Here is an 11,753-nt window from a genome sequence, read left to right on the forward strand (position 1 = left end):
ACATTTTCATCATAACAACAAAACATCAAGAACATGTTCTATCATCAAAATATTCACATAAGTATTTTAATCATACAATTACCAAGACATCCACAACATATAATAATGTCACATTATTTACATAATATCAAATTATTCACATATATATACTTACAACTCATGTAATATCAAAGCATTAATATTTAAATTCAATATTGCATTAATAAAATCACATGAACTTACCTCGAATACGAAAATGACCATTTTTACCATTTTAGCCCTTAACTTTGTACTTTTTTTATTTAAGTCTGAATCTCAATTTCCTTGATCTAACATTTCATATATAGCCTATTTAGGACTCACATTATTCAATTTAACCCAAAAATCATATTTTAGAAAATTTACAATTTGCCCCTACACTTTGTCAAAATTACACTTTTTCTTTAGGCTCGTAAAATGATTTTTATTCAATTTCCTCACTCTCTGAGCCTAGTCGAACCATTTTCATAACTATAGCACACTTCAATTCTCATCACAACACCTTTTTATACCATTTTTACAACTTATGCTAAACGGTCCTTTCAGACGTTTTCAACGAAAATCGCTTAGTAAAAGTCGTTTATCTAACACCCAACACTCATTTTCTACCATTAGACATCAAAATGCATGCTTGTCACATATCGGTAAATTTTAAAACATGAACCCTAGCACAAATTAGTGGTAGAAATAAGTAGATCATGTTACCGGGACTTCAAAAATGCATAAAACATTAAAAATAAGGTTCGAAATCACTTACTATAGAGCTTGGAAGCTTGAAAAAAACCCTAGCCATGGATTCCATGGGGGTTTTGGCTGGTACATGGAGAATATGACCAAATTTTGGCTATTTTGGCTTTTTAATTCTTTTAATTATTAGTTTACCAAAATGCCCCTAACTTAAAAATACTTTATTTCAACCAATTCATGTCTATTTTTTTCCATCACCAACTAATGGTCTAATTACCATTTAAGGACCTTTAATCGAAAAAATCATAACAATTTGACACTTCTAACATGTGGAACTCAACTTTTTCACTTTTTACAATTTAGTCCTTTTGACTAAATTGAGTGCCCAAACGTCAAAATTTTCAAACGAAATTTTCACGAAAACATTTTGTGAAATTGTGAACCATAAAAATATAATAAAAATAAACTTTTCCTCATCGAATTTGTGGTCCCGAAACCACTGTTCCGATTAGGCCCAAAATCGGAATGTTACATAGGTGGTGTTTCGTTTTGGTTCCAGTCATGTGATATTGGTTAATGAGTGTTTCGGTTTGATTGCATAAATTAAAAGTTATTCAGTTTCAATAGTTTAAGTGGGCAGGTCTCGGTTGTTCAAACGTGGTATGTGAATGCGGTGAAGTGATTAAGTATTTCATGTTGAGTCATTTCAAATTTGTTAGACATATAGTTAATCGTTTGTTATGATTGAACTCAGATTTGGAAGGCTTGAGGACAGAGTATGCGGTTCATAACCAGGTGTGTAATCACAATGCCACAATATTAAACCGGCAAAAGCTGAAATAGGGCACCGTCAACGCTACATGAGTGTGCGCTCGTTCATGTGGTAATCTGAACGCATAGGCATGAGCATTTGATCGTAGAGGCCACCATGAGTGATCTCATGGGATTAGGCCATTTTGGGCCAAATTGGGCCGTGTGGGCCCCACGTATACGTGGGCCCCACACGAGTAAACCACACGAACGTGTTGAGAATATTGGGTCAGGCTGTGTAATCTACATGGCCAAGGCCATTTCTAGGCTATCTGGGCTACACGGGCGTATGGGCCCACATGGGCCCGCAATATGGTCTATGGGCCCATTTTTACTATTTCACTATTAAGGTTCCACGGGTTGCCCGAGACGACTCTGGACCTTCTGTTGGGTCAGTAAGCGTACCTAGACCTTTAATCGATAAAATGACTATTTTGCCCTTATATGGTGAAATGACTATTTTGCCCTTATAAGGTAAAATGACTATTTTACCCTTATGGGGTAAAATGACTGTTTTGCCATTATGAGGTAAAATGAGTATTTTCCCCTTATGTGGTAAAATGACTGTTTTGCCTTTATGGGGTAAAATGACTGTTTTGCCCTTATGGGGTAAAATGACTATTTTGCCCTTATGTGGTAAAATGATTATTTTGCCCTTATGTGGTAAAATGACTTTTTTGCCCTTACGGGGTAAAATGACTGTTTTGCCCTTATCAGATAAAATGACTGTTTTGCCCTTATAAGGTAAAATGATTGTTTTGCCCTTTATGGTAAGATGATTGTTTTACCCCTATGTGATGTATGTTTATATTTTAGCATGCTATTTGTAACTGCATTGAATACATGTATAATATTATGACATGTTGCATGATGCATTGCATGGGGATGGGTTTTCATATGATTGGACGAAGTGTACTGTACTGGCAACTCTGTTGCAAATCACTGATGGCTCTAAGCCTATTATACTAGCAGTTTTACTACAAATACTATTTAGTGCCACAACGGGTGCTCCATAGAGTGTAGGGATGGGTGGGTTGATTTTATCCCCACATGGAGTGTAGGGTTAGACAGAGATAGAGTGTAGAGGTTGGATAGGTAGGACTTGCGTACTGTTTACTGTTACAGCAATGGGCCAAGGCCCGAATACATGACGTTTATGCATTGAGATGGGCTAAAGCCCAAACTGTTATTGTCACTGTTACTAAAAAGGGCATAAGCCTAAAATATGCTTGTTTTCTGATTGTTTGCTTATATGGGATTACACACTGAGTTTTCGTAAACTCACCCATCTGTTTAACTGTACAGGTAATCCCTAACCTTAGGCTGATCGGTGCTGCGTGGGACTCAATGGTGGCCACACAACTGCACTTGCTTTCTTATTAGTTTTTAATTTATAAGTAATTTACTTTGGATATTTGTTTATGTAATAAGGCCTCTATGGATTTTAACTTCAATTTGGGTTTTTTTGGGGGGGGTTATAACTACTAGCAGTAGGAAAAGACGCATGTTTTCAAAAAGATAAATGTTTTTCCTAAAACACCACGTTTACGCGACATATTCTAAAAGCTTCCACAACAAACAATGTTTTAAAAAGTAATAAGAATTATAATATGATTAGCATTTTGCTAAACGACTTTAGTTTTAAACTAAACGAACCTCTATAAGAACACACAAAGATGATAAGTTGAGAATGGGTTTTACACTTCAATGTGACATCACTAAATTCAGTTATAACGTCCAGGTTGGGTTTCGGTGTTACATTTAATAGTATCAGAGCCAAGTTGTAAAACTTGGCTATGGATTTGGGTTTCTTCCAAAACTAGGAAATTCTAAGAGAACTGTTTCAAATGATTTGAAGTATTTTGAAATGTTTTACTAAATGTGTGGTACACTGAGTCTCTGTGCCAATCCTGTAAGTTATTTTTGAAAACTGTATTTTGATTTTGACTGAAACTACCATAGGTAGGATTATTGAGACTACTGTAGGTAGTACTGCAAACTCTATAGTAGTGTATATTGAAACTGTAGCAAACCAGTAGACACCGATAGACATTGCATTGTACAGAAATAAAACTTTATACTTTTGATACTATCTCCATAAAACATCTATTAATAAACACTGAAATTGTGAACTGATTTGCATAAAACTGTTAATAATATAAAATACAATTCGATAGTGAGCACCAAAGGTACTCATGGAAAGGGAACAAGAGGCCGCGGTGGAGGCCGTGGAGTTTCTTGAGCTGGGTTTTTGTCATTTTGCCACATGCTTAATGTTGTAGCTTATAAGGCACCGGTGTCACCAGTGACTGAGACTGGGCCTCATGATCGTCCGGTTGGGGACGACACACTATAGTCTATCTATAAGCTATACTGGAAGTAGTCAAGTTAAATGTGGTAGTATTTTGGTGCTAGAGTGAGCAGCGGGAGCGTGGTGGTGTAGTCTGTGATATGCGACTGATCTAATAGTTGGAAATTTTGTCGATAAAATTTCCTTAAGGAGGGGTGAATTGTAACGCCCCAAATTTTGGGCCTAGAAGTATTAGTTCTTAAGCATGGGAATAATTAGGAGGCTGCACATAAATGTTTAATTGTGCAAAAAGTGACACATCTGCATGTCTGCTTCAGTGATTAAGTGTCCTAGGAAGTGTCAAGAAGTCTTGGGTTCAAGCCTGGGTATGTGCAAAAGTTTTGTTTTTAAAAGATTTAAACCCTATCTCTAGTCAGTGGGCTTATAAATAAATGTGGGTAAAGCATGACAGAAAGGGCCTACTGGTCTAGAGGATAGGTGGTGTGTAGTAGTTACTTGAGGTCTGAGGTTCAAATGCTGGTAGGCGCATGGAGGTGTTTTATTTTACTGTTGGCCATGGGAGAGTTCTAGTTTGATCAAAACATGTGTGTTGGAAGAGTGTGGGGAGTTATGGTCAAATTTTAGGGGACTGTTGAGGGAATTTCGATTGTTAGGGGGATTTGGGGAGATTAGGGAATGAGATGAGATAGAACTAAAATTGAACTCTGTTTTTCCAAAATTTCGGACTCTCTTTCCAAATTCCCAAAGGTCTGACAACAAAGAAAACATTTCCTTTAGCCAAAATCTATTCTTTTGGCAATTCGACTTTACCTTGTTTTTCTCTTCTTCTCTCTGAAATTTTCGATAACTGCGTTCTTCTCGGACATTTTACATTTTTCTATTTGTTTTCTTCTTCCTCAAACCCTTCTCCTATGCCAAGTGTGTGTTAGTTGTGTTCTTGTTCTCTAGCCAAACCTTTCATCAATTTCGACTTTGAGCTATTGGTTTCTCAAAATTCAATTGTTTATCTCGCGCCTATTGATTCTGGTATTGATTTTTGATTCCTTGATCTTCTATTTTTCCATTTCGATTTTGACCCTTCTTAATGTAAACTTTCTCCTCCATTGTTATTAGGTTGTTTCTTCTTCTTTTACCCTCTCTACATCAAGTCGTTCTATACTGCTCTGCCATTTTTGGGTGCTAATTTATTCTGCGACTTTGCGGTCGGTAGGTGGCGTTTCATTTTGATTTCAATTTAGCCATGTGGTATTGGTTAATGAGTGTTTTGGTTTGATTGCAGAAATTAAAAGTTATTCAGTTTCAATAGTTTAAGTTGGCGGGTCTCGGTTATTCAAATGTGGTATGTGAATATTGTGAAGTGATTAAGTATTTTTTGTTGAGTCATTTTAAATTCGTTAGACATATAGTTAATTGTTTGTTATGATTAAACTCAGATTTGGAGGGCCTGAGGATTGAGTACGCAGCTCATAACCAGGTGTGTAATTACACTGCCACAATATTAAATTGGCAAAAGCCAAAATAGAGGACCATTGACGCTACACGAGTGTGCGCTCGCTCATGTGGTAATTTGAATGCATAGGCATGAGCTTTTGGTTGTAGAGGCCACCACGAGCAATTTCATGAGCTCAAGCCATTTTGGGCCTAATTGGGCCATGTGGGCCCCACACGGGTAAACCATACGAACAAATTACATGGCCAAGGCCATTTCTGGGCTATGTAGGCCACACAGGCATATGGACCCACATGGGCCCGTAATATGGCCCATGGGCCCATTTTCACTGTTTGAGTGTTAAGGTTGCACGGGTCACCCGAGATGACTGTGGACCTTCTGTTGGGTCGATAAGCGTACCTAGACCCTTGATTGTTTTGCCCTTATGAGGTAAAATGACTGTTTTGCCCTTATGAGAAAAATGACTGTTTTTCCCTTATGTGGTAAAATGACTGTTTTTCCCTTATGAGGTAAAATGACTATTTTGCCCTTATGGGGTAAACTGACTGTTTTGCCGTTATGTGGTAAAATGATTGTTTTGCCCTTATGGGGTAAAATGACTGTTTTGCCCTTATGGGGTAAAATGATTGTTTTGCCCTTAGAGGGTAAAATGATTGTTTTGCCCTTAGAGGGTAAAATGACTGTTTTGCCCTTATGGGATAATATGACTATTTTACCCCTGTGTGATGTATGTTTATACTTTAGCATGCTATTGTAACTGTATTGAATACATGTATAATATTATGACATGTTGTATGATGCATTGCATGGGATGGGTTTTTATATGATTGGAAGAAGTGTACTGTACTGGCAACTCTACTGCAAATTACTGATGGCTCTAAGCCTATTATACTGGCATCTCTGCTGCAAATACTGTTTAGTGCCACAACCGGTGTTACATGGAGTGTAGGGATGGATGGGTTGATTTTATCCCCACATGGAATGTAGGGTTGGACAGAGATTGAGTGTAGAGGCTGGATGGGTAGGACTTGCATACTGTTTACTATTACTGCTGTAACACCCCTAACCCATGTTATGAGGCATTACCGGACGATACACAAATTCCGAACATTTATATATACACATATGTTATATTCACATAACTAAAACATAAATCCATTTAAACATTAAATACATAATCTAAATCATAACACAATTATCAATGAAAACCCAAAGTCATATATAATCTACTTTCAAATACATACAAAATTCATGTATTATTATCATTAAAGAAATCTAATACCTCAAAGAATTTCAGTATTTAATAACTCATTTATAAACATGTGCTTACTAACTAAGCATATCATATAACCAAAGTTTATTTAATATTAACATATGCGACATTGGATTTTAAAAATATAATCAATATACATTTGTATATTATACCATATTACCAAACAAAATGAACCATTTTGAGCACAAATATCAACCAAAACTACACTTATTTTACATGCTTTTGAACATTCGCATATCAAATAAAAAATAAGCCATATTATACAACTTATTAATTATCCATATAAGAGCCATTATCAAATATCAACAAATGGTCAAATATAATTGTCATTAATACCAAGTTATGCGTATTGCATTATAACAACATTAACATTTTTGAACACAAATAACAAATCAAAGAACATATAAATCGCATGCTAATTTTTCATACCAAAATACATACACTCAACCAATCAATTAGCCATATATATATTCGGTCATCAAATTTAACCTCAATAGGTCATAATATTATCACAATGAAATCTGAACTAAGTATATCATTTTGTAGTTAATTAACATTACTAAATAGATACATTATACTTGCTCAAATGACCAACTCATCAGCCATAAAACAGTCATATTTTTCTATCACAGACCGTACAGAAATAATATATTCATAATATAACTTATATAAACTTGCCACAACCGAAACCACATCCATCACTACATTAACATCACACAAACCAATTTATAACAATCCACAAATGCAAACTATGCCATCAAATAAACTTACCAATATGAGCTAATTATTAAACCGATTATATATTACAATTACCACTTCTCATTGCTGAATCATTTAACTAAACATCACAAACATATTTACCAAGAACATAGTTACCAAAATATGGTTATCCTATGTCAAATTACTAAATCATCAATTAACCTAATAATCAAGCCAAACCATATAGCCAATTACCAACTCACATAACACAACCTTAACAAAGCATATCAATCAAGTTCACATAAATTTATCTATGTATAAACCATAACCGAATCATCAAAACCACAACCAAACATAACCATTATTTGATCAAGACATAAAATCCAAACTTAACAAAATAATAAGCCATTTTCGCATAGCTCATGTTTAGATAGCCCAAAATCAAGTATAAACATAAGTTAGCCTATACATGCCATAGGTTTAAGTTCAACTTTATAAAAATACTGAAACAGTCGATAGTATGATAAACTTCACTGATGATCCCCGAGCTCTTAACTAGTCTCCAAAACTATAAAACAAAGACAAACATAAATACACACAGTAAGTTATCATAGCTTTAGTAAGTCATAAGCAAATAAATATCTCAATGACAATATCAATTCAATTTAACAAAATCAATTTATGCTTTCATAGTCACATTTAATTTTAAATATACAATTTCATATATAACATATACTTCCATATATAATTTTTATCTTGGCTGAATATACATGTATTTATTATCAACATAATATTAAATTTTTAAACCATAGTACCGTTATATAACCGAATATACGCACTCATAAGCATAGAGTATGAATCAAACTTTAATATCTCATACTTATACATATCATGTGGCCAAATATACTTCACAAATACACATATATATTTACATTAGCATAATGTATAATTTGTATCACATTTCAAATAACCAACTTACCTTATTTTCAAATAAGTAACAAACTATTTCATACCTGATCACTTAACTTGTTTTACACATTCGATCACCACTTATCATTGCCTATTAAACCATTTAGAATTGAATAAGATACTAGGGTAATCAAACATATCATACATTGCCAACGTCCTAGACGTGGTCTTACATGTAATCACATACTGATTCCACTGTCCCAGATAGGGTCTTACTCACACACATAAATCAGAATCACATATCAATGCCAACGTATTATACTCTATGTTTGAGGCTTGGTGAATATCCGATAGCTTTCCAAATGGCTCAACGGTGAGAGTTATAGTTTAAGTTAAATGAGAAGAGTATAACCATATTGTGAGTGGTACAGGTACCTATTTCAAATGCATGAGACGTGAGCTCAATATATGCTATGTGAATTGTATTGGTTAGTGATGAGTAAGTTGTGCTTATGCCTACTTTTGTACAATGAGCATGATGATGAATGGTAGATATTTATTTGCATGCAACTTACTAAGCTTTCTACTTACTCCTTCTTTTTTCCATTTTCTTATAGTGCCGTCTAACTAGCTTGGGGATCAACAGACGTTAGAAGCATCGATCACATTATCACCTGAAGCACTCGGTATAATTAGATTTATCATTTTGAATATTTCATGTATAGGAACTTAGAATTTTGAGTTTTATGTCATTGTTAATTGCCCAAATGTGATGGCTTATGTTAGCATTTGATTCACTTTGTATAAGGCCATGAAAAACGGCTAATATTGAAAGCTATTATATGAATGCAAGATAGTCTTTCATGAATGTTGTAACACCCCAAACCCGGCCCAGACGTTGTGGCCGAATCTGACGTGCCACATTGGAGTTGAAAACCCACGTTCTGTTTTAGTGTTTTAAAACCATATATTTTGTTGAGTTAACAAAGTGTATGGAAGCTGGGCACCAGGTAGGTATCCGAGACAGAGGAGGTGAGCCATGAGGGCTGCTTAAGTACCAAGCTCTTTGATTGGATCCAATCCTAGACAAGCCCACAACCATAGCCACACTTTGTTATATCGAGTTTAAATTTGTTTAAGTGGACGTCTTTGATAAATCGATTAATCGTAGTGTTGAGATATTTTGAAAACAAGTATCGCTTTGAAAACACATCCTAAGTCTAGCTCATTTGAACAATTATCAACCAGGTTTGAAGTTATTAAAAATAAAATAATCCCGAGAAGAAATAAAAGAAAAGTTAAAATGGCCTTATTACAACCCAAAAATAAATAATAATTAAAGGAAATTTAATGAAAACCAACGCTTGTTTAAAATCCAAAAGACGATCACCGTGGCTACCCTGAATCCCCTTCGGCTCCAAGTCCCCACATCAAGGCTCACCTGCAAGGTTAAGGAAAGGGGGTGAGTTTGGAAACTCAGTGTGCAACAAGCCCCTTTTAGAGCCCAAAACAATGACAGCCTGTTGGGTCTAAGTCCAAATCCAATCTCAAACATGTACTGGGCCATAGCCCTTTTCATATTTCATATTTCATAACACTGGGCCGAAGCCTTTTCAAATTTCATATTACTGGGCCGAAGCCTTTACTGTAAACGGTATGGCCCATAGGCCCATTTAAATATCACATATAATGTCAATGAAAGAATGCAAGCCCAATTGAGGAGACTACTCAACCCACCATCCGCTACTCTCCACCCGTACCAACCAACACACCATGTGGGGATTAACTCGACCCACCCCGCCATAACTCTCCACTGGTAGCATAGCTGCTTTATCATATAACTAGAGGCCTAGCCTCTTTTAGTAACTGGGGCAAAAGCCCTTTTTATAACTGGGGCATAAGCCCTTTATCATAACTGGGGCATAAGCCCTTTATCATAACTGGGGCATAAGCCCTTTAATAACTGGGGCATAAGCCCTTTTGCACTTCCTCCATCCATATAAAAACCCAACCCAATGCATTTATGAACATCTCATGTCCATATCATACATATCATGTGCATATCATACATGTCATGTGCATATCAAAAATATCATGTTTATCAAAATCCCATGCATTAAGTTCATATATAAACCCTAGGGGTATAATGGTCATTTTTACCTAGGGGCAAAACGGTCATTTTCATATTATAAGGGTAATTCTATAATTTTACCGAAAATTAGGGATTTTTCCATGTTCATCATCAGTTACTAACTATTCATTTGTTTAACCGTGTTTCTAGCCCACTTTTAACGAAACCGAGTTATTGGGCCTAAAACCCCTAATGGGCCCTACTTAGCCGATTTTGTTATCTAAGCCCATTTAGCCTATATCCATAATAGTATTAATATTCTTAACAGGCAATTTAACAGATTTTCGTTTTCTACCAATTTTACCCAAATGGGCTCGAAAGCCTATTGCGCCCTATTTCAGCCCCTCGAGGCCCAACTTACCGTGAACGCCAAAAACACGTCCTTACCGTTTCCATTGTTCCCGATCATCATCTCATTGATTCTAACTAACTAGTGAGCCTTTGCTTGCTCACAAGTCCTCGAAATGCCAGAATTTCGGTATTTCGACTTTTCGGCATTTATCACTTTAAGCTATGAAAAAGGGTTCGTTACACACCTGATTTGCGATATTCCTTGACGAGATCTCCTATGCGATTTCTCCTATAATCAACCACTTATAGATTAGACCATGTTATTATTAAACCAAATCGAAAACTACCTATTATCATCACTTACACATTCGGCCACCATCCACAATGGCCCTTGGGTTCATACCTTTGCCGAAGTTGATGACTAGATTTAGTCACTCCGATGATCCAAGCTTTTCACACACTCCTCGATCGGTAGCTTTTAATCCTCACTAGCACCAACAAACCAAATAACACCAAAAACCCTTTTAGCCTTAGTCGACAGAGGGGTTTTTAGCTTTTCTTAAACCACAAGATACAAATGGAAAAAAGGTTCGAATACTTACCAAGAGATCTACTCGTTGAAGAACGTTCCAAATACCTTCCTACCCCATATCCGTTGTGAATCCAACTTAAACGTGCGTAGAAAATAGATCTAAATATTAATTCCCGAATCACTAAAATATGAAGCTTTCAGCTTTTCAGCAAATATTAATCTAAGCTATTACAAGGGTTAGTACACACCTGTTACGGGTTGAAGTTGAAACGTTTCCATAATCAATCACCTACGATAACCACCACCTGTCACTCAAACTCAACTATTCCAATATCAATATATGTAAATCCTAAGCACATCAGTCATACGGAACATAAGGGCATATTCGTCATTTTACCATACAGGGGTATTACGGTCACTTTACCCTACAGGGGCTTTATGATCTTTTTACCTAATAGGGGTATTTTAGTCATTTCATCCTACAAGGGTGTTTTGGTAAATCTACAAACTAAGGGTATTTCAGTAATTTTGTAAACCAATAGTATTTCTATAATTTTTAGAAAGTCAAGGGTATTTCTGTAACTTTGTAAATCAGGGGTATTTTGGTAATTTAACAAATTGAGGGTATTTCGGTAATTTCAC

The 11,753-nt window shown here is 35.7% G+C and overlaps 1 long non-coding RNA gene across 1 annotated transcript; it reads right to left on the reverse strand.

The window, feature by feature from the left end:
- Positions 1-9,323: 9,323 nt before the first annotated feature.
- On the reverse strand, positions 9,324-11,226 carry LOC107961149 (uncharacterized). Its single transcript, XR_005926814.1, has 4 exons — positions 11,182-11,226; positions 10,944-11,067; positions 10,825-10,868; positions 9,324-9,598 (listed from the first exon to the last, which is right to left on the reverse strand). It is a non-coding gene; the product is annotated as an uncharacterized lncRNA (long non-coding RNA).
- Between the last annotated feature and the right edge of the window lie 527 nt (positions 11,227-11,753).

This window comes from Gossypium hirsutum, chromosome A05, assembly GCF_007990345.1.
Source record: "Gossypium hirsutum isolate 1008001.06 chromosome A05, Gossypium_hirsutum_v2.1, whole genome shotgun sequence".
NCBI classification, from domain to species: Eukaryota; Viridiplantae; Streptophyta; class Magnoliopsida; order Malvales; family Malvaceae; genus Gossypium; species Gossypium hirsutum.